The 25547-nt window shown below is 38.5% G+C and overlaps 1 long non-coding RNA gene across 1 annotated transcript; it reads left to right on the forward strand.

Annotated features, from left to right (window-relative positions):
• Positions 1-873: 873 nt before the first annotated feature.
• LOC113538631 (uncharacterized) lies at positions 874-12487 on the forward strand. Its single transcript, XR_003403868.3, has 3 exons — positions 874-1857; positions 4210-4438; positions 8439-12487. It is a non-coding gene; the product is annotated as an uncharacterized LOC113538631 (long non-coding RNA).
• The last annotated feature ends 13060 nt before the right edge of the window (positions 12488-25547 follow it).

Consider the following 25547-nt stretch of genomic DNA (forward strand, 5'->3'; position numbering starts at 1 on the left):
GAATGAAACTTAAGAAACAGCATCCGTGATGCCAGATCGGGCCATCAAGCTAGTTGCCTTTGGTTGCATTGTTTTGTGGGTAAACTGGTTGGCTGTGTGGACAAATAGGACCTGATTTGTCATGACTTGGGTGGATTTTTAAACATAGCAGTCATACGTTACATTGCTTAACCATGCAACCAAAATGCACCCCCACGAGCTCTTTATTCATTTCTTCATTCATTCATTACCAAATTCAGTGTTTTGAATCATTAAGATGGGAGATGACAGTAGTTGATTCGAAATATATATCTATTTTATTATTATTTTTTAATTAAATAGTGATGGTAAATTTGTGAACTGTATATATACAGTATAGCCTACTATTGTCAGATATTTTTTCCTAGTCATAAAAATATAAAATAAGTCATTATATAAACAAACCAGCATGAAACAGTGAACTTGTGGAAAAAGATTAATATGAATAATTTAACTATATAATATAACAACATTTCTCTGTGTTTTGAATCAAATGAGTCAACGCTTCACTAGAACAGATAGCTTGGAAGAAATGTAATGTAATGTCCATTCCCATGAATAATTGCGCAAAACAGGAGCATTAATACCTGACAGAACCTGACAGTGTGTTTATAAATTTATAGCTCTTCTCTGCCTTTTCGGGATTAACCATTGTGTTACTAACGAGAGGGGCTGGCATTTGGAGACGTGTGATAAAAAACAGATAAATAGAGAAAAACTGTTTAAAACTTTCTACAAATGTGATTTCTTTTTAGCCTAGCTATCAGTTAAACATGCTTCATTAGGCTGCTGTTTGAGATTTTGCAAGTGCTTATTATTAAATTTTTTGTCATATTTCATGCAGTAGCTCCCTCCCACAGCATTCTGACTGAGATGTAGCATTCGCTGTACATCTATGCAAAGGACTTTGGAGGAGGGAAGGGACACTGTATGGAGAAGGGAAAAAAAGAGAAAACCTTGGCAAGCATAAGTGAGCGCTCGTGGACTCACAGTGCCAAGGAGACGTTATTTATGTTTGGATGTCAGCACTTGGTTCAGGTTGGCACAGCTTGTGGGCTGCACTCTTTGGCTTCATCCTGCTGTCTCCTCCATGCCCGTGCTGGGCGCTTGCCTTGCGCCCTGGCTCTGCTCTCTGTCCTGTGGAGGGTGAACGAGGCCTGCTGTGCTCCCATTAACCCCCCAAAATCATGCTCCGCTCCTCAATTATGAACTAACTTCAGAAGTATGAACCGCACGCTCAGCGAAGTTGGAGAAGTTGCTCGGCCGCGACGTCACTCAAAGGCTATGCATGAGTCATGCTCCTTTACTTCTTGCGCTCACGGGCCTGCTTCTTTCTCCGCTTCCTCCTGTGCTGTGTGCTCAGGCGGCTGCCAGAGCTAAAACTGTACTCAGTCCCATCGCATAATGCTCTCAGGGTCAAGCGGACACATCTGTTATCAGTTGAGGATGAAGCAAAAAAAGGAATACCGGCATTTTTTTTTTAACAAGATCCTTTTCACGCTCCATCCTTACCCATCCATGTTCTTATTTCACTTCAAAACACAGAACTGAGACTTCTTTTTTTTAACTTGGCTCTCTATGCGTATAATTATAGGGAGTATATATTTATGTGTCGTAGGCAAGCTCAGGGCCTTAAAAGGAAGAAAGGGCCTTTTCCTGGGGCCATCAGAGCTGTAGTCTGTGGAGGCTCAAGCAAGGGTCCTGTGCTTGCCTGGGACTCTTCATCACAGAGCGGATGGCGGATGGAGTTGAAGGAGGAGAGAGCAGCGCAGGCCTGGCAGCCTCAACAGGGCCAGATAACAGCTGATACTGGGACTAATTTGGTAATGTGCAGGACGGGTGAGTGACGTGGGCCGTGGGCTGAGGGTGCTGCTGATAAAAAGCATGCCAGTTAAACTGGAGCCTGTTATCCTCATAGTCAGATGAACTGGATCCTCTCTCTCTCACACACACTCATATGCACACAAACATAGCTGGTATCTACAATGTTTACATTGATATAGATAGATAGTAGGGCATGAATACTAATGACTACTAACAGGAGTGTCACTTATCCATTATTTCAATTTTTTGCCATACTAATTAAGAATGTATGACTGTGCTACTTTATGTATGTTGGTGCTCTAATCATAAAGAGCTATCATGGTAATGAATAATACAGCTTGGCCTGTGAATAATCGAGAATAAGCAAGAGATAATTGCATCTGGCTCAGTGTTATTACCATTTAAATTGAGGCCCTCGAGTGGAGTGCCTCTCTACTGAACAATCTTAAAATCTTACAGCTAAGCACACATGTAACACTGAAGCTCTTTTATCCACATATTTTTTTTTACAGTTATTTTTTCCCCACTCTTCACTTACCCGTGGTTGAAACATGCTAAGTGTAATGTTAAAAATTTCTATTTTTGAGTAGGCGCCCATATGTTGCCATAGCCTGCACAATCTGCAAAAAGGGAAGGATATTATGTAAACACCACTGTTGTCATGGGGGACAGATTGACATTGGCCGACAACAATACACAGTGCTGTTTGGTATGGCTGATAGAGGCTGGCCTGTCTCAGGGTAAATAAAGCGCAACGAAAACCGTGTGCCGCTGCTGTGCTGGAAGGATGAGTGACTAAGTGAATGACTGTGTTATGTCTTTGTCACATGTGCTATCCAGCAGATGTGAACACAGAGCAGGAGTCAAGATGCTAACTTGGGCAGCCTGTTCTTGACCAACATTTTTCTGTAATATGTAGAATTGGTCAACTGCGGTAACAAAAAATATTGATATAACAATAATACCTATCCTTAATTCATGTACAGTATACAGTATATAATGAGTAAAATGACCAAAATATTGCATTGCATGAATGTAATAAACACAGTGACGTGTAATTATAAGAAACAGTTAAAAGAGACAGTCACATACTGTATACAAACTTGACACAGCAATTAAACAGAATACATGTAAAGCATTGGGACATAAACAAGTAAAGTGATGAGTTGATCCGAGGTGCAAAACTAGTGCAAAATGACAATTCAGAATTTCTAGGTGCAAAACATATAATGCATTTGCTGTAACACAGAAACACAATGGAGAAGGTGGATCATTCATAAAGACATAACGAACACTTTTTGTGTGTTTTTTGGTTGTTCTACATAAGGGCTCCTTCTCACTGTCTCCTTTACCAAAAAAGCCAAGCTGATAGAAGGTAACTAGCACCCCCTTTTGAAACAGCAACCAACTTGAGCTTCAGTTTCTTCTGTGCAGCTTGTGTTTCTGTTCATGCCATCCACAATGCGAATGTAGCTTATGGCTTATTAAGAGTTTTATTTTAGTTATAGTAGATAACATGAATTAAAAAAAACACCACACACGTAGGGGTACAGGGATCCTCTAGGAACTACGGCGAGGTGAACACTGCTGAAAAACAAAGCTGACGTGCTAAACACCAGGTAAAGCTGACTAGGCCCAGAACCTGTATTTGATCCAGACCTAATTCCTCACTCCTCCTAGTTAATAATAATTAATAAATAATGTGCTTTAAGTCAAATAACTGGATTATAAATGAGACTCTAAAGTGCTCAAGAAGCTAAGAAAATTACAAATTCTATATTAGAGATCATGTTGATACGGAGAGAGATGGAGTGATCCAGTGTCACCGTGACTATAACCAGCGAGAGCTTAATCATGCACTCATCAAAAAAAGGGTACTAAACCTTTGTTATACTTTTGTCTTTTATCTTTCACCTGGAAATGTGGATATATGTAGTGTACCTTTTCGAGTAAAACCTTAAAGGTATGCTCTATGCACTTTTCTAGGTAAGATATGTATTAAATATACAAAAGGTGCATGCTTGAGGGTACCAACATAGCAATAAGAAACGGCACATACACACACACAAGGTTAGTACCCTTTTTTCTGAGAGTGTGTGCTTTTAAAACACATGCAAGTTTTCTGCACAGATGCGAAATCACTGCTGGAGCATCTCAATGCTCTTTCTTATAACTTTTATCCTGGTGTAGAGGAGTGTGGAAACACTTAAATATGCAGCGTATCATAAAGAGGATTGGGGGGACCAACTGTCTCTTTCTCTCTCTTTCTCTCTCCTCTCGCCTTGGAGCAGAAGGCCTTAGTTTAAGCTGCTGTCACTTTCCACAGCTCTCTCATCTGTGTGTGTGTGTGTTCTTTTTTTTTTACAGAGTTTGGAGCTGCTGTAGGTCAAAGAGGAGACTGGCTGGGCGAGCGTTAAGCTGGTCAGGTGCTGTGCCACCAGTGATCATTAGGGTTACAGCTGCTCGGGCCAGATTGTCTGCTGCCTGTGCCGGGCGAGATGTCTCACCCTGGGAAAAAGAGCGAGCATCTGTCTGTCCTTCCCCGTAGACACGAACCTCCTACCAGCCTGTCCAACTCAACCCGACTGGTAACAAGGTCACCTAGCTCTCTCGCTCTCCCTAACTCTCTCTCGCACGCTGTTAACTCTTTCCTCTCAGGTTGGACCTGAACAGTGTTTGATTCCTTTTTGAAACACTCAGTGAAGTTTGCACAAAATAATACATTTACGATTCAGTGAAAGGGATTTATTATTAAGATATAAACCTAAGAATCAATATAGTATGTTTCTCACCATTTTTGTTAGGGATATTAGTCCACAGACTCCATTTAAATATTACACAGCCCAGAATTGCAAATATGAAATGGCTAATTACTTCCTCCAAATAGACCACAGCAGAAACAAAAGCAAATCAGGCCATGACCTGAGAAAGCAACCAAACAACAAGTGCATGGATTTAGCTTTTAATCCTTTCAACATGTGAAACATCACTGTTGATTATTCTATGCTTAAATGCCCCTGTAAGCCTGGTTAAATCAGAAAAACATAATAGATTTTAATCAATGTGAGTGTACCTTTGCCTCTAGAGCCATTAGTGTCAGGAATGAAAATTAAAAGGTAACCTCAATAGGCCACAAAATGCATTGTGGCTGACCATTAATCTGTCAGCAGCCAGGTCCAGGAAACGTTCTAGAGACTGAAGAGCAATGAACTGCACTCATTTTAAGTCAGATTTAGATGAAGAACTGAAAATCATTCTTGGTGTGAGAACATAGTAAATCTGAAATGTATGTACTTGAACAGACGTTCGATGCATAATTGATCAGTACGGCACCCACTGTACTTCAGCTACATTAGCGTGGCCTAACCAAGAAGGAGAGAGATGGGGAGAGATAGATAGATAGAGAGAGAGAGAGAGAGACAGAGACAGAGACGGAGAGACAACAAAACAAAACAGGATGAAACAGGTGTGACTCCAACTTTCTGCCTCACAGGAGAAAATGAAGCGTGCTGTCAATGACATTGCACCTGGACCATTGTCTCTGACAAATAGCTTTTAAGTGCAAATTACTGCCAGGCTTTAAGGAGGTCTACGGCCTTTGCACTTATTTTACTCATCTGAATTCAGACAATCTGCATAATGATAAGAAATGTAAAACAGGACTCGCGGATGTTTCTTTAGAAATACATGAGGAGAAAGCATAACTAAATACACTATACTGTATTTCTTTGTACTGTATTTCTTCTTCTGTTAGACACATGTGGAAGGAGAAGCCTTACTTTGATCCTTTTTCAGCAAATTTGGTAATGACAGTTATAGGTTGCTGTACATTTATTATTAATATATAAGCTGTAATAAGTATAATAAGTACATATAATTATAATAAGTTAATATACAATAATTTTATATCATTGTTTAAAAGAAATAACAACTATCTGCAGCATTGAAAGATATCTTTCTACGTCACAGCATATTGGTTCTTGTGTCAATAATTCAATCTAGAACATATAAGAGTTGGTGGGACATCTTTGGCCATTATTACTAAGTGTGACATATACATTGACCTGAGGCACAAATAAAGTGTAAATTAAAATAATTTATGCCACAACGCTGTTGAATTCTTAAATTTGATCGGTCAGAAGGTGTTGACTGATTTTCTGGAAAATCAGAGGTTTATATTAATGCACTCATTGTAATATGTTATCATATTAATTCACAGGAATTTGTAAGGCACACAGTTAAAGTCTAAGAATAAACAGATTTAAGATGTTTGTAATTGAATTAAGAAAAACATATAATTGTTGATATGGTAAAGTTTTCTGTAAGGAAGACATTTATTTGTCATTTTTTTGGAAGGAGTCTCCAGTGTCAGCGCTTTGTAACAGTCAGAGGTAAGGCAGTTTCTGTTAGCTAACCTAGCTAGCTGATTTACATAATTTATTTGTTTTAGTGTAATAAAGGTATTTAGCTTAGCGCTCAGATGCATGGTCAGATGGGTAGCACAGGGTGGCCACCACTGAAACAAGCCATGCCATTCATTGCCACCTCAATTATTACTCCAGTTGCTCCTGTTACTCCAATGCAAACTACATACAAAGCATATCAGGTTTAAATTATTACTGTATCATTGTACACTGTAAAAAATTATTTGTAGCAATCTATATGAGCAGTACATGAATAATCACGCACTAATACCTGAATTAATAATTAATTAAATATGAACTAATGATGAGTTAAGGCATGCACTAATCACGAACTAACCTTAACTACGACATGAGTCTTATGAACTCATGCGTGAATAACGACCACCTTACGTACATATTAGTACCTGTCTGTTAGTTAATGTGATAATTAACACGTAGGGGTAAACTATAAGAAAGAATATGAATTAAACGTGCATATAATTTGCCATATGCAGCTGCGTACAGAAACATCATTGGATGGTGCTGGATTACTTTGATAATTTACATTGATCCTCCATATTGAACATAGAAAGACGCACTAATAATAAACATCAATTCATCTCAACCCGTTTTGCGTCATTTTCCATCCATTTCTCTTCAAATCCCACTGTAGTACTAGTACGTGCTCTGGGTGGCTAATTTCACCCTTGTGGGCAAAAGAGCAGTGCCCCGGGTCCGAGCCAATCAGAGCATGTACGAGTACTACAGCGGGATTTGAAGAGAAATGGATGGAGAATGATGCAAAATGGGTTGGGATAAAATTATTGGTGTTTATTATTAGTGTATCTTTCTCCCTGGACTAGTGGTTAGGCCACGGCAGGCAGGTAACCAACCCCATCCCCTTGGGTTGCACATGCCAGTGCACTCCAAGTGTCGGTCCCAAGTCCAGATAAAATCGGGGAGGGTTGTGTCAGGAAGGGCATCTGGTGTAAAACCATGCTAAATCAAATATGCCGACCAATGATCCACTGTGGCGACCCCTAATGGGAGCAGCTGAAATGAGAAGAAGAAAGTGCATCTTTCTACGTTCAGTAAGGAGGATCAATGTAAATTATGAAAGTAATCCAGCACCATCCAGTGATGTTTGTGTACGCAACTGCATATGGCAAATTATTTAAACATTTTGAAATTATCCATGTTTAACTAATGTTCTTTCTTATAGAGCATATTTGATTTAGTTTACCCCTACGTGTTAATTAATACATTAACTAACAAACATGTACTAACATGTACTTAAGCTGGTCGTTATTCATGCATGAATTCCTAAGACTCGTTGTAGTTAAAGTTAGCTCTTCATTAGTTCATGATTAGTACATGCTTTAACTCATCATTAGTTCATATTTAATTAAGTATTAATTCAGGTATTAGTGCATGATTATTCATGTACTGTTATTGTTAAGTGTTAACAAATAATTGGCTGTAAAGTTTACAGTAGTTTACTGGCAACAGGGTTAATATATAATTATGTGCTATGTAATATCTTACACACTATAAAATAGCATGTAAATAACACATAAAATAACACTGCTTTTATTATGCATACCTGGCAACACATTCACATAAAATATATCTCTATATGACATTATGTCTATTAATTGTATTTAAACACTGAATTATATTTTTGAAATGTATTAGCCTCAGTGCTAACAAAGCAAACAAAGTAAGCGACTGAAGACTGAAGACTGAAATCTAACAGTAGTCTATTAGACATTCAAATGTGAACAGTTAGGTACATGCTATGATTGGTCATGTTTTTATGAGCAAATTATTAAAGAAGGGGAGCACAATATTAAATTATATGTATACCTTTTCCATAGACCATTGACATATTTTATTTATAATCTGACAATAGTGACAATACTTATATTAAAATAAAAGTAGATTTGAAGCTGAAAGTCTGTGGGCTGCTGTAATCAACTTGTTAGCCCAACCGAGGCCCAATGTCATTTTGCTATTTTGGCAAAATGAATTTAAATGTGGGTAAAAGACTTTTGAGCCTGTAAATACCAGCTGGAGCTGACTTTAACTGGTCAGTCAACGTCATAATTACCAGCCAGCACTGGTCTCTAAAGATAGCTTGAACTGGTAAGCTGGTGACCAGTTTTTATGCTGATCAACTCTATTTTCTTGCAGGAACTGCACCTTCAACCAGTGATAAAGTCAAACAGTGCACTGCAGTTTGTCCAAAGGAGGGTGGAGGTGTCCTGGATGGCCTACTCCTCATTGGGGGCACATAGGAGCACAAATGTGGCAGTATCCTCATGCCTCGTGACCATCAATTGACAGCGCTGTTTGCATGCATCTCTCAAATCCATGATGATAGAGGCTGAAGGGTTCGAGTTTTATTGGAAAATCTGTCTTTAGAAGCCAAACCTCAAAAAGCTTCTGTGCTCCAGAGTGATGAGAACATAAAAACATACATTGTGGAAATAAACATGCATGAACTGGACCTTTAGCTTCATGGCATAAATAACATCTCATAACCAGTTCATCCTTCTCAAATCTAGAATTGCACATCTACAAAGTAAATTGAGTACAACCCCTTGTCTTCAACCATGGGGTCTACAATTTTGATTGTGTCTCTGTCCAAGAAGGAATTAACTTCTTGGGACAGAGTGGTAAACTTGGTCGGATCTGATATCCATGAGGTTCTAAGCACAGTGGAAGTAAAGTTAGTACCCCTGCAATATTGTCCTTAGGATCCACTGGTGTAGTCACTGCTTAATGATCAGTGTTTTAAGCTGGGAATGGATTTGCACTGTGGGACACCATGGGGAATCAGCAAGTATGTACCAGTTCAAGTATGCATGTTAGTGGAGACCATTTAACTTTGCAAGCTTAGTGGTCAAGAGTACAGTACGAGGACCGGAAGGAGGACCAGTCAACCACGCTAGTGCCATGTATTCACAAGCCTGCAGATCACCAGGTCATGATGGTCAATGTGAAAATCTCAGAGGGTGAGCGTCATACTGAGCAAAAGAATGTAGCTAACTCATAGCCAGAACAAGAGTGATAGATGACAAGGCTAGCAAGCTAACAAGGGAACTCAATCTAGTAGCCCTCACCACAGCCATAAAGAGATGAAAGGAGATGACAGGAGATGATGGGATACCTGTAGCTCCAACCATAGTCATAGGCTGTTACGCCAAGAGCAACAAGGTGCATATGAGATCTAACGTACAAGGCAAGAAGAAGAAAGGGAGACGACAACATGGGTGGAAAAGGTACTGACAAATTATACATTTTGGCTGGATACTTCTACTTACGTGAAAGTATAGATAATGCCAAAAAAATACTCATGTGAAAGCTAAACTGTTGTTAGTAAATGTATTTTACTCACAAAATTATTTAATGTTGTTTTATGTGAAAAGTAAATTTCTTTATCTATATCTGTGAGAAGATTTTTGCTTTAAAGCAGCAATGCTGTTTTGCCAGAAAATATCATTTATTGTCTGTAGGTTTGTTGGTCATATGCATGAACCCTACAAAGTCTGCTTATGAATTAATCAGAAGTAAAATATTACATATATTAATAACCAACATTTACCATTAGCTAACATAACTGCCTAGCCAGTTTATGTTAGCTATTGTAATTTATGCTAGTCTAACATGGCATTAGCAAAGAAAACAGCCTAACCTAGTTAAATATAGCCAGTTAACATTACCAAATTAGCAAAATTTACCTCAACATGCTTTTTCAAATATGATGGTGTTCATGGAGTTGTATGGAGGCAAATGAGACACCTTAATTCTTAGGAGTCTTTGCTTGCTCCAAGATACTGAAACATTTTATTGAGGTAGGGCCGGGCAGTGTTGCAGCTTAGCCATATTAAAAATATACACAGATAGCTATAGTGCTAATTGTATTGTGTATCACGAGAAGGTCATCACAGAAGGCAAATTCTTCCTAGTTTTTTACATTGATGAACTTGATTTGATGCTAAACTGAAAAGATTGGATAAACTGAGCCCATTTGATATATTGCATACAGTGATTGGCTGGATGAGAGAAAAACAGACCTTAAAGAATTGTAATGAGTAGTTTGAAGGTTTAAATAAAAAAAATGTAAGGAGTACATTTTTAAAAGAAAAAGTCTTTTTTTTTAATGTAATTAATAGAGATTGCACCGATCTGATTCTCAGTATCAGTATCAGAATGATAACAGGAAAAAAAAGGTGGATTGGATGTCAGAAAAAACATATCAGATTGATGTCTAGGGTTAGTAACAAATGGCAAAGATTGGAACTGGATTTGGGAAAGAAATTTATCTTTGGAACTTATGTTTACATATAAAGAGACAGCTACTTCCTTTGTTATGATTTATTTTATTATCTTTATACTCTGTATGTTATTTACTATATTTACAATATAATTGATTTTTTATGTGAAATAGTTTACCTGCAAGTGCTTCAGTTAAAAAAAACAGCTTAGTAGTTTTTAAAGAAAACAATATAATGGATGGGTATCGATATCGGGTGATACTAAAGGTTTCAGCATTGGTATTGGTATTGGAAAAATATAAAGTGGTATTGTATCTAGTAAATATTATACACGTATAGAAAAAAAGTACAATCACTCAAGTATTTTCCAACCCTGGAATATAGTTATTTGACTAATAAAAGTTTTTTTTTTTTAATACTACAGTCATTTTGTGACTTTGTTTAATGTGCACAAGAAAGCATCCAGTAAAAATTCGCTGCCCCTAGTGGTTAGGAGGGGTCAAATAGAACCTAGGGATATCTCAAAAAGTTATCACAGTGTGATGGATTGATAACTCTAGTCGTAGTTGAAATAAGAATGAGCTGTAAATGCCCCAGGGTTAGTAGAAATACACTTACATCTTAGAGGAGGGACATGAATCGAATAGGTTATGTTGTGTACTGCTCTCTCTGGAATGGGCATTGCTTGTGTGTTGCATCAGCCTTTGCAAGTTCGTTTCCTAAACTGGTTCTTGCATATAAAAACGCGGCTTCTGAAAGGTTGGTATTGTGCTGGATTTCCTCTTGATGAAATTATGCATGAACTTGTGTTGTTTGCTTAGTAGTTCAGACAAGTAATACATTTGATTTCATAAACATGTTATGCAGATCCAGTCCTACTTTTAAATTTGTAAGCTATTTGCTGCAATTACATGATTGTTTTGGAAATGGCGAAACAGTTGCGTTGCCTTACTGTGCAATCACCCTCTGAAAGATTTTGAAAGAAATTAAAGTTTCACCACAGTTGACTGTACATAAGCGTTTCATGTCAGCACTCAAGTTGAATGCATACAGCAATGTGGGAATGTAACATCAGTGTGACTAAACTAGCACTCCATGCAAGATAATGATGGTTTCTTGCAGTAACTATGTTAACACCTGTGCTCTGCAGTGAGCATGCAGCTGCAGCCTCAGTTGCGGTCATTCTGAACTGATGCAATGCAAACTGTAGAGTGGATCTGCATCATCAAGATTGGCTTCCAGTAGCATGTCTGAGTCATTTCTGCTTGAATCCTGGTTTCTCACTGCCTTAAAAGCTTATAATGAATCACACTGTTTTACATGGGTAGTGTACCGCAGCTGAAACACAGAGATGTAGACTCTCATTGAATATGTTTTTTGGTCTGTGTGTTTTGCTCTATAGCCTTTGCAAAAATAGTACCTACTAGTAGTGTATGTGGAAGGCTGATCCATGCTGCCATTTTCTGATTTCTCAATATCAAATTAATAATCACTCGAATGATAAATCAGCGATCAAAATATCACTTGGCACATATAGCCAAGTTGATTGAGTAGGTCTACACCCTATTAATTTCATTTCATTTCATTTCATGATTCTGGAGTGTTTCTTAATCCTCCACCCCAATTATTCTTGGCCATATTTTGAATGTGCAGCTCCAGAGAGACACAGCTGGGGATCTTGTACATGCAGCACTAATACCCTGACATAGTAGATGATAGTACTTTCCAAAGCCAAAAAGAAATAATAAACTAAAAACAGCTTCAATTTTATCTGTTTGGTAGACCTCACTATTAGCTGAACACAGACACCATAAACCAGACACATCTCTTTGCTTAAAGTAAGCCATTTAATTTGTTGTTTATTTGGACATATGAGTTGAGTTTGACCTTGTGAAATAAAATTACTGCATGAATAACAGCCCAAATCTAGCTAAATCTATTTAAATTGACTGACATGCTAAATCTTAGCTAATTAGCCTACAAGTGCTGAACATCCAAATCTTCTTAAAGCTCACTTAAACCTAGTGTTAACATGAACTTGTTGGTCTTCAGCTACAGCAAACCTTTAATATGGATTTCCCATGTTTACTGTGCAGTAACTCTATCAAGCAAACAAAGAAAGTTGGTTACACCAGCGCAGCTCAAAATTTCTCTTTTTTGCTTCTTTATTGTTGAATTAATTGTTGTTTATGTGTCCTTCTAATGTGTTGTGAAGGTCTTGTGTACATCTTTTTTTAAAATTCCTGAAAGGAATCTATTATATGTTATAGTAGGTATTTTATGGACCCTTGACATACATAGTAACAGTAACCAAACAGGGGTAGAGTTTGGGATTAATACATCTGCTACAGGGTATTCAGGCTACTGTGGCTCCAAAAAAAAAAAAAAAAACCTCAGACAACACTTAAATACTAACACTTGCAAGGCAAACAAACCATAGTTTAATTTTTTTTGAAAGAGTACATCACATGTGGCTGTTTGCATAGCTTCTCCTGAGATACTTTAAACCACTGTAATAAAACTCTTATTGAGCCTCTGCCAAGTTGGGACATCTGCTCACCTTATCGCAGATAAGTGGGGGTAGTCCCGGCATCTGTTCAAATTAATCCATTTTGCAAACACAGTTATCCTAATCCTCTAAATATTCCCTCTCATACACAGGGAATGGCATGGTGATGTGCTTTTCTTCCATTTTTCACAGACTGTATTCACCAGAAAGAATATTAGAGATAGACGCCTTGCTTCTGACCAACATATCTGAAGGCAGAGTGTCCAAAGTGGGGCCGTGTGCATGGCAGGCCGCTTGGTGTACCTGGCGTCTCTGCATATTCATGAACCACTTCCCCTCTTTTGTTGCCTGCCTAGTCAGCAGTCACGAAACACATGGCGCTCGCTGGCAGCGCCTCGTCTAGATGGAGAGAGGGGGCCGTGGACGGAGGCAATGGCAGGAACCGGGACCTGTGAGGGCTGACTGACGTTTCCATCTGTGGCGAAGGCTGGTAATTATCGGGAAGAGGAGCGCCTGCAGCAGCACGCCATCTGCTAAAGGAAGGAGGAGGGGAGAGAATGGCTCAATGAGGTATGAGCGGGCGCTACTGCACCACCGGGCCACTGCCTGCTTCTGACATGAGGGTCTCGCATCTGCTGCTGATGAGCCGCGGCCACGACACAACACACATTTAGGCACACGAACCACACACTCACAGCCTGTGTCTGAGGCATCTGACAGGACCAAAGGGAACATCCAAACGCTCCCTGTGACAACCCCCAAACACTCCCCACCCCCTTACCCATTTACCACATACTATATCTCCAACTCATACCCACTACCACACAAAGCTCTGTGCAAAGTTTGTTTCGGTCAGTCTTTCTTCCAAAAGTCAGTGTTTCTACTGAAAGTATAAAAATGACAGCATCATGGCACAATAGGAAAGATGGACCATGGTGCATTAAGACAATGAGTAGATGTTTTAATGTAGGTGGAGATGCAAGTGTTCCTTGCTTGTCTGATGTTTGTCTGAATCATCTGCAGGATGTAGCTCTATGAGGCTGCAGCTGATGGAGAGAGGAGAAAACATGGCAGGTGTAGCCTCTCTCTTTCTTTCTTCCCACTGCTCATTGCACTGTCTTTATATATCCAGAAACATCCCCATTACTGAACGAACATGCTGTACAGCCCACCCCAGGGAGCCACAAACTCATGATGAGGATCCACAGTGCCCCACTGCTATTATCTCTAAAGACAGCTGTATATGGAAGCTGGGTGTTTTTGGATGTACAGTATTTGTGTGTGTTTGTGTGTGTGTGTGTGTGTGTGTGTGTGTGTGAGCAAAAGAATCTTTGTAAGATGTTTTAACAGAACTCAATCAGCCACTGATAAACCACAGGAAGGCAACTTGTGGTCACAATTCCATAAATTGTGATCTTTTTTTCTGCTGAGAATTGGTTTGGCATTAATGCCTTCACATTAAAATTCAAAATCCTAACGTTAGAATTATGATTAATTTATCAATATATAGCAATAAATTCTTAAAAAACAAAAAAGCACAATTGATATTTCTGGGCTCTGCCTTACAGACTCATCCTTTCCCAATCTCTCCTCAGGGAAAAGGTGTCCATACTCTTCAATGGAAAAAGACCAGCCAAAGTTTTTCCAAACTTCAGCTGTCCAGTTTTGGTGAGTCTGTACCCACTGTAGCTTCAGATTCCTGTTCTTTGCTGCCATTGGTGGTATTCTGCTGTTGTAGCCTATCCGCCTCAAGATTTGAAGTGTTGTGCATTCTGATATGCTTTTCTCCTCACCACGGTCGTAAAGAGTGTTAATTTTACCATTCACAGCCTTCTTGATCAGCTCGAATCTGTCTGACCATTCATCTCTGACCTCTCATCAATAAATCATTTCCATCTGCAGAACTGCTGCTCATTGGACGTTTTTTGTTTTTCACACCATTCTGTGTAAACTTTAGTGACTGTTGTGCATGAAAATCCCAGGAGATCAGCAGTTTTAGAAATACTCAAACCAGCCCATCTGGCACAACAGCCATGCCACAGTCACTGAACTCACTGAGATCACATTTTTCCCCATTCTGGTGTTTGATGTGAACATTAACTGAAGCTTTTGACTTATATCTGCATGATTGTATGCACTGCCTAATCATGAACTATATTAAACATAGATCACGAGACATAAATATGCGAATGTATGAAACATAAATATAAGAAAATATGAGAAAAAATATGTTCTATAATGTATCTATTTCTCAACTTTCTTCAGGTTTCTTCCTAATTGTTATGAAAGTGGTTTTCACGTTTGCAAATCTGTGCTTTACCTGCTGCCCTGTGCTGTTAAACCTCTCGATCCCTAGTGAAGCTCTACGGCAGAAATAGAAGTGGGAAAAATAAACGGAGCTCTACATCATAGGAATTTGTCGGACTATTTCGACAGATTGGTAGAATACAAAATGCAGCAGGGTGCTCTGATGTGTTCTTTGATCACACTCTGGTGTTTTTTTTCCTCCCTATGCACATGTGCACATCACAGTCAATTATATCCTATGCAGAGAGGCGTATTCTCACACAGCTTTGAAATGGTTGAAATGGTTTCTTGCATTGTAGAGGTTTGGACTTGGTGTATTGGTCTGTAATCAATGAACGTTAATATTCTGCTCCGCTAACTTTCTGTATGGGTGTGTGAAGGAGCATGTGCACATGAGAGACAGATACTGTATATGAAGAATAGACCAATTGAAAAAAGTGAGAGAAACAAAATAAAAAATGGAAAAAAGAGTGCAAGCAACACAATATTTCCACTAACATCATTTCACAATTACCAACCAAAACATTAATTGACCAGGAAAAATTGGAAACAGGTCTTTTTCTTTGGCTGGAGTGGCTTTTTAGATGTCGCCGGCACTTAGACAAAATTTGTGGCAGCATCAACAGCGGCAGTACCCCATTCAGAAGCATTAACTCCGTGCCATGTGTCTAACAAACGGAGGCCATTCTGCAGCCCTTAATGACAAGGCAAGCACGCTCCTCTTGTCTCCCTCTCCGCTCTGTTCAAATTGCTCTCCAAATGAAGTACAGCTGTGTCGACCAGGTGCTGCCATCCCTTTCAGAGCAAACAGGAAATTATCAAATCCCCAAATTCCTCGAATGTGGCACGCACCGGCCGTCTCCTTGGGTGCTGTGGGCTTTGTATGTAGTGGCTACATCACCTCAGATTGTGAATATATTACTGCATTATACTGAACTGTGTAGTTCAGAAGTCAGTCAATCAATCAATCAACTGTATGGTAATGAGGAGGCCCAGGTCAGAATGGAGCCCTGTATAACAAAACCATATAATGAATATCTACAATGAGCAAAATTTACATATAACTACACATATGGAAAAATGCAATATACATAAGAAAAAAAAGGTGAGGTGTCATTTGTTTGCTTTGAAATGCACAAAAATTTAATTGCTGCATTTTATGTGATTGCATAAAGACCTGTAAGTGACTGTTTATCAACTACAAACAATAGAGTATCATTGCTTTTGGTGTTTTTCTTATGTTTCCCGGTGGTCCGTGCATCCTTCCATGCGTCCGTCTATCTGTGCATCCTTCTGAGATTCTCTTTAACACAGTATCTCAAGAACAAGTGGTTAAATGCTTGTAGAATTTAGGCATTATCACTGTAAGCAGCAGATGAACCGATTAGATTTTGGAATTGATCCAAACAAGGTCAAGGTCACAGCAAGGTCAAATGTCTGAAATAGTCTTTCTTAAATAGTTTCCTTCCTGTTTATGATACAGAGATATTACTTACACATTCATATTCAGAAACTCAAGGCCCACTTTCTGTTTATCTAATATTTTATAAACAAAAGTATGTGCTTAGATGTAGAATTTGTACTTATTTTGGACTTATCCTTGCAACCAGATGATGAACTGATTACATTTTGGCATTGATCCAAACATGGTCAAGGAATATTTTAAGGGTATATGAGGCAAACAATTTAGTAACAAGAAAGACTAGACATGCTGGCGGCGGAGGTGTCCCTGTCGCGTCGAGTTCTACTTCTTTGCTATTTGTCTGTATTTTGAAAAATTATCAACTTATTACATAGTGTTTGGTATGCTGGATATAAGTAGATTGCCAAGGAAAATAAAAGCTTTTTTTTTTTTTGAGCTGACTCAATATTGACTTTATATACATGACTGTGTGATCTGCAATATAATGTACATGGCTTACGTTTTTTTATTGATTCCTCTATTGAAATGATGAAATATTCTATTGAAATGATGAAATAATCAGTTATCTGTTTATAGTAAGTGAAATCAAGTATGTTGCATGTGCCATGTCTCAGTTGCACTGTATTGTGCTCTTTATAAAAATTTCAACCAATTTTACAAAAACGCCAGTGAGCCCTAAAACTATATTCTGCTGTATTCCAGTAGCATGTTCTTAGTCTGGACCATCAGCAATATCTGTCTTGAATAGTTGCAATTTTAACAAACATCAGCACTTCCAATCCAAAACATTGTGCCAGTCAATAATATCCTTTTTGATTACTATGAAGGTTACACGAATGTCATCTACTCAGGTCTCTGACATATTTGACACAACATCCAGAATATTAAATTTTGAATCAAGCACCGGTGCCTATTTATTCCACTTAATGTGTGCTCAGATGCTTCAAAACACCTTGACCTTGGGACTACAGGATGCACAGCTGTCAGTGTCTCCTAATGCATAATCCACGAAGCACTGCTTCAGCCAACAGATGCTCACATGTCCTTTAGCTGTATGCCTTCAGTTATAGGACATGTGCCATATAAAAAGGCCGTCAAATGCATGACAAACTTCCCTTTGGCTTAATGTTTACTGTAAATTAGCTTGTTAACTGTAAAAGTGCCTGTGGTCAAAGGCATAATTTTATAACTGCAAATGAAAATTATAATGGTTGGAATTGTTTGCTGATGGCATACTCTGGAAAATTCATTCTAAAAAACACAACAGTGTCTATAGCACATGCAGAAATCCTCTGTTAGCCATTTCTCATGAATCTTATTCTAATACTGAGCAACTCAGTACTGACTAGTTGGACAAGCTAGAAAGCTATAATAGGGGACAGCCAACACAATTGTAACATATCTTCTCTAAATGCACTCATGCTCATTACATCCATATGCAAGTACATCACTTCTGCATGTCTGTCTGAAAACAACAGCAGGATGTGTCCACACTGTACACATCTACTTGTGTATAGTTGCCAGAGATTTTAATTTGCGCACGCATGCTTTGTAACAAAGCGTGTGCAACCTGCAATACAACTGAAACACTTGTTATATGTAAACTCTATCTTGCTTCAAAGGATCTCAAACTGTTAAGAGGAAGGAGAGAGCATTGATAGTGAAAAGATCCACCCACTATTTTCTGTCCCCATAAGAATGACTTGTAACTGACGCAGAGCTCATAAACACATTATTCTTTAGTTTATACCACACGATTATAGTTAAAACCTTAGTAACCATATACCATACCATAGTAATTGTGGTTACTCGACTGGTCCCACCATCTCTCAGGAGTGCTTCAAGGCTTTTCTCTGGAATGATGTGTTATGGCCAAACACATAACTACCTGAAAAGGTAGAAAATATAAAAAATAAATGAAAAAAAAAATTCTTGGTTTGTCTGTGTGTTTTTCATATTATATTTCCTCCCCAACAGAGTTTTTTAGACTGATAGTACTCTTAGTCCATGACCTAGTGAACCAGTATCTGGATGTATTTATTGATAGAGACTTCAAAGCATTTCTGTAAGTCGCTCTGGATAAGGATGTCTGCCAAATGTCATAAATGTAAATGTAAATGTGAATGTAAAAAAAAAGGATAGCCTCTTTATGAGCTGTGAATCATCAATCAGTTACATCACTTATAGATGTTATATATTTAAATGGGTGATTGTTGAGTGTGCATCTCCACTTATTTCCAAACTACCCTCGAAGATATATCACATGGAGTAATGAATCTATGATGGTTTAATTAGATTTTTACCTGTACTGATTTGTTTGCATTGTTTTTTGAGCAGTGTTACAATTGACCCAGGTGATGTACAGTTCTAACCCAAGACTCCTTTTGGTTTGAGTGAAAATGAAATGTACATGACAATATGAGTAAACTGAAACAGAAGTTGAGTAATTTATCTCAAACTGAAAAATGTTACAGTGTACCAGTTCTCCCCTATATAATGTACAGTAATTAATAAAGAAAAATTTACACAACACAACAATTTTTTTCAAAATGAATATTATGCAAGGCGTGCTGGTGCACAACTGCCCCAGTCCTTCTTTATCAGTGATTCCCCAGATTTATGCAACCTCATGCTAATACCACCCTGAACCCCTCCACTACTCAGATATGCACCACATTCATAGCATGAATGTGAACTTCTAAATTACCACATGATATATTCTGAATAAATTCATGATACAATGGAACCGTTATTACCTGCACTAACTATACAGTGGATAAGTTCTTTGAAAATCTTTCCTGTCCTTTTGGAGTTACCGTTGCTGTTCTTTTTTTTAAATTGGAACTATAAATGCCTTTGCTCCTAATGTGTCTATAAAAAAAAAAAGAAAGAAAAAAGAAGAAAAAGAGGGAAACATGACTCAATTTCTTTGCCAAATCCAATTCTTTACATGTAGGTCCAAATCTGTTTGGTTTTCCCAATCTCATATCTTCTGTGAAGACCATTCCCTAGTTGCAACCCTACCAGAGATGTACTTGAGCATAACTTCTTTCCTTGAATATACTTTTTTGGCATCCGTGCACTGCTTTGGCACTCAATCTCTCTACTAAAATTGACCAAGCCAGCACTAGAGTACCCAGGTGGACAGCTGACTGATCAAGCTTGTTAAAAGTCGTGCTTATTGGGATCACAGGACATTGGCTTTTATGTCCCAGTGTGCTGCTGAGGTTGACCTGAATTGGAGACGATCAAACCTCTGCTGAAATCAGCTAACCTCCGATGGGCAGTCTTACTTGTAGACTTGGCAAGCTTTTTACCTCAGAAGAAAAAAGAAACCTCTTTGAACTGCAATCAAAGGAGTTCTGATAGGAAAAGTGAGAGAGGACATAATTCCTGAATTAAAGATGAAGAGGAAATATGTCAGGTTGTAAATGAGGGCTGAGAATGGAATCAATACTACAGTATTTACTAGGGATGTAACGCAATGCCACTATATGTGGACTCAGATTTAAACCCATAGTGGGCATGGCCTAAACAAAAGAGTTTTTTGTTTTTATTCAATATGAACCCTAACACTATACCACCAGAAACATTGAAAAAAAAAACAAAGGTATAAATGCCAGCACTGTTAGTATGTCATAAATAAATGCTTTAAATGCATTGTGCACTATGGTCATTGTTTGTCCTGCTTTGTATCTGAGTGACTTGTGCCTACACGAAACCTCCTGCTTGCACAACTTGCAAGTTTTGTTGCATTCTGTGGGATCCTCTAGTCTCAACCAGATGCCCTATGAACCCTTCTGGTAAGCTTTCTAAATGTACAATTGAACACTAGAAAAAAACATTGCCTGGACTTTTTCCAAAATTTAACATTCCAGTTTTGGTGAGGATGTGCCCACTGTAGCTTCAGAATTCTTTTCTTAGCTGACAGGAGTGGAAGCCCATGTGGCCTTCTGCTGTTTTAGCCCATCTGCCTCAAGGTTTCAAGTGTTGTGCTTTCTGATGCTTTTCTTTTCACCATATTTGTAAAGAGTGGTCATATGATATCATATTTCTGTCAGCTTGAACCAGACTGGCCATTTTCCTCTGACCAGAACTCTAGAGACTGTTGTGCACAAAAATCCCAGCAAATCAGCCATTTCTGAAACCAGCCATGGCTGGCATCAACAACCATGCCACAATCAAAGTCAGTGAGATCACATTTTTTCCCCCATTCTGATGTTTGATGTGAACATTAACTGAAGCTCTTGACATGTATCTGCATTATTTTATGTATTGTGCAGCTGCCACATGATTGACTGATTGGATAAATGCACGAATGAGCAGGTGTGCAGGTGTATATATATATATATATATATATATATATATATATATATATATATATATATATGTATATATATATATATATGTAATACAAATACATTATTTGGATTGAAGAGATAGGCTGTTCCCTATTATATATATATATATATATATATATATATATATATATATATGTATATATATATATATATATATATATATATATATATATATATATATATATATCTAATAGGGATATATTATAGGGATAATAGGAATATTTGTATTCAGCTAAAACCTTACTATGTACACTGGTCAAGAATACATTTCATTTTTCTTAAGGAGTTCATCAGAATAATAGATTCATTTTTGGTAAACACGGGATATAATAGAGTGAATGCTAGTTCTTTTACAGCACCACTATACATGACCAGAACAACGAGCATGTGTGTCTTGCATATATGATGTTTTATCTTTGATATATCTTTTCTTATCACAGCTAAAAGGAGACAGACCACAGTGGCAGTCTTTGTGAAAAAAAAAAGGAGGGAGGAGGTATTGTAATGCAGTCCTGACAAAGCGTGGTGGTGATGGTGACAGCTGATGACTATTATGTCCAGGTGGCCGGGGTTGTGTTGGGGCTCTCAGAGAGCCTCCCAGCTGCCGGGATTCTTCGCATGTCAATTAGGTGAAAAGGGAAAGTGTATTTGCAGCTTTTGCAAGGACACCCAGTGATCTGCTGTGGTCCATTCGACAGAATCTGTGTATAAGACAATCAGAATCTGTGTTCCGTACATTGGGGATAGAGTCTGAAGCCTATAACTTGTGTTCGTCTATGCATGTGGGTTGCAAAACCAACCAGATCGTTCATTATTGTAACAGACATGGCTTTCGAACAAAAAAAATTCATGCTGTAATGATATTACACTAAGGGTTAATAAGTGAAACTTCACAATATGGTTGTATGAAGCTGTAAGGCACGGAACACTCATATTCTTGTTGGCTGAAAGCCCATGGTAACTGTGCATTTTAATCACATACCAGTTTCTAGCCAAACTTTGGGTACTTGGAATCTTTCCACCTTGAGTATGTGGTAAAGGTCGAAGCGTGCCAAGATGCTGGCCGTTGCTGTGTTATGTTGGCTGCTCTAATGGCATGCGTTGAGGTTATAGGTCGTAAGTGTGATTCAGTTTTAATGCTCTGTAGCGTACAGCGTAGGCAGTAGGTGTCTGGGCGAGAGCAGCTCTTTGCATTGCACCATGACAGTGGCACATGTATCAGGCTCAGGAAGGTGAATCAGTAATTGCGCGAGTGGCACATTCCTGGCTAATTTTTGACACCAGTGTTGGAGAAGGGTGCGAGTGTCACTAGTTGCCATAACAAGTAACCTTGTTAGAGGACTACCATATAGGTGAGCATGGTTTATTTTAGGCACTGTATGAAACTCTGTACTAAAAAAAACAAAGATTTGTCTGTTAGGTTCCTCCTATACCAGTTTATAACTCCTTAAGAATGTTTTCTAATATTGTGTGGCATGTGGAGGGAAAAAAAAACAACCATCCAAAAGTCATAGTGAAACATAGTTAGTTGCTAATCTTACTTGTAAAAAGTCCCACGCTAATCCCACGCAGCGAGCTTTAAATTCCATATGGCGGAGTTGGACCTGTCTTCCTCTTGGCCTGAGCTTTTTTGAGAGGAACCACATTGCTCCTCAGATTCTCTGCCTACTTTGCAGCACACAGATGGTTATTATGGAGCTGCATATAAATTGATTATGTTGGAAATTAACTGTTGCTGTCAAAGGCAGCCGCCAATCCTGTCCCAGTGTGTCCCTCTGCCCGTTGATGCATAGGATCCAGCTGATGAGCCAGATGTTGCACCAAGCTCTCCATTTTAAGGTCAGCACAGATGTGGTACGCCCTCGCTTTGCTTCTACTTTTACTTTGTTCATGAGGCTTGTTATGCATATGTGTTTTTCATAGAGGTATGAGATTATAGAGTTTTCTTTAGCCAAGAATGCTTCAAAAGAAGAGGTTGGTAAAATCAGAAATGTACTTGTTATGCTGTACAGCATTTTTGATTGGACACCACTGTTTTAGATTCGTGCCATCTGTGCAGTCAATTCAATTCAATTCCATTCTTTTTCCCCAGAGTTTATTTCTGACAAAATAAACTGGAATCGAGCTGTCACTGGTTAATCATGCTATAACAAGAAACATCTTTCCATTCAGCCTCCTCTCATATTCACAAAGCCAGTTTAATATATAATATACAAATGTGAAATCTATTTTTGTTTCCTGTACATTTTACCAGATTAATGTCAATATCCTATCCAAGCAACGTGAAAATGTGCTTTAGAATGATATTCCCTAAAAAGATGTCAGTTTAAGTTCCTTTCCTGACTACTACTTCATGAATGGTCATATGTGGATTAAAAAATGGAGGGAGAGTGAGTCAAGGACTGTTCCTGCAACTTCCTCTCAGAAATCTACTTCTCATCCTTGAATCTGTAGGAATTTCCAATCTTGGCATTACTTTTTGCCCATTTTCTCCCAACTTTAGTCATTTAACAATTCCCAAATGATAGCTACCAACCAGGGAGAGTGAGACACTGTGAAGCCAGTCACCACATCTTACTGCCCCTCTGTCGCATACATGAGCTCACAGACTCCCACGATTGGCTAGTGTAGCTGTGACTGACAGGTGAAAGAATAACTCCATCCCTCCCACACATGGAGCAGTGTCAGTTTTGCTCTCTTGGACTCCTGGCCTTGGATGGTTGTGGCATCGTAGGGATTAAAACTCACAATTCGAGTCAATTTCTTTCTGCTGTGCCACACAGAAGCCTTAATGTAGGCATTTCTAAGGACATAAAATATATTTTCCTGAGATGTCATGCATAAAGCACTATACTGAGGGGTGTAGGGGAAAACAAATGAGGCTAAGCTACCATCTCCTTTCTGCAACTGATCACTTGTAACATCCTGTTGTTTTGTAAGTTATTATCAACAGATAACACTGAACCTATGTGTGGGGTATTAAGATGGAATTCAGTGTTAACCAATCTGTAATGTTTTTAACTTGGTCTCACAGACTGAGAAATTACCCTGATCCTACAAGAATCACAGAAATCAAGAGAGACACTCTCAAATGACGAACAAAGGAGCAGGTATAGATAGATGATGTCATCAGGCCTCCAATTAGGAGCACCGTGTGACCATGTGACTAACGTCCTTTGCTAACAAGCACTTGCAAGGTGTATGCGAATATGAAATGCGTATATAAGTTGGAAAAGTGCATGTTTTGACATTGTAGTGAAAGTGACAAAGTTTTCTATAGATGGCATTAACCCTCCAGACATTATACTATTCACTATGCAAGTCTGAGGTAAATTTCGAACTGTCCAGCCCCATTTTCATCACACACACACGATTCCTTATCCAGTGTTTCTGTCCACCACATCAGAATTATCACAGAGAAGCAGCCATATTGAGAGCCTATCTCTTCTGTAACAGCCTGCCTTTATCTGTAAAGTGGGGAGTGCAGGCTGCAGCGAGTGTCTGGCCAAGGATGCTGTCCATGGCCATGAATATGGATGCTGTGTCAGGTGTAAAAGAGTGGGCTCCTGTGATGCGGTGCTGTCTGTGACACATCCTCTGCTCAACTCCCAGCTCCAATCACACCCCAGATGTACCGGAGCTGCTGCTACTGTCACTCAATCTGTGGCCCGCAGTCTCAGCTGACAGCCGGAGCCTGCGGCCACAATGAGAGAAGAGACGGCAGAGACAGAGATGGAGGAACCAACAGAATGGTATGATTATATAGGGGTAGGGTTTTTTTAACGTTGTACTTGAAGAAGCATCCTTGTATAATTTGGTTTAGGGGCCATTAATTACAATATTTGATGGACAGTATTGAGAATGTGGACAAGGATAAAACAAAATTCGATATCAGGTTATCAGTTGCATCTTGAATTATGTCGCTTCTATTTTATGAATTTGGCCATTATACATTTTCTAATGTCATGTACAATGATCCTCTTTCCATGAGGAATTTATTCAGTAAAAGTTCCCTAAAAGTTCTATTTGTGTACCAACTCAAGTGTAATTTCCTGGTTAATACCAGCATGTTGCTATTTTGCTATTTTTTTTTTTAAATGTGCTGTTGATATATTTCCACTGTGATGAATTAAGGGTGTAACACAATGCCTGTATATGTCTCGAATTTTATGTTTAGAATTTTTTTTTTTGGATCTTGAAATATCTTGAGGGTTTTTTTTTTTATTCTGGTCCAAAAATGCATGCACTGTCAATTCCAAATACCCCTTGTAAGTCTCTATTTTGCTGACCTCAAGACAAGCATGCAAAGTCACATGGTTTTGTGGCGGTTCAATATTATATCACCCCACTTCAACATAAATAAGCTACACCCAACTCATAACTAAATATAACAGACTTAATTATTTTATCTGTAACAAATAA

The sequence above is a fragment of the Pangasianodon hypophthalmus genome, chromosome 10 (assembly GCF_027358585.1).
Source record: "Pangasianodon hypophthalmus isolate fPanHyp1 chromosome 10, fPanHyp1.pri, whole genome shotgun sequence".
Taxonomy (NCBI): domain Eukaryota; kingdom Metazoa; phylum Chordata; class Actinopteri; order Siluriformes; family Pangasiidae; genus Pangasianodon; species Pangasianodon hypophthalmus.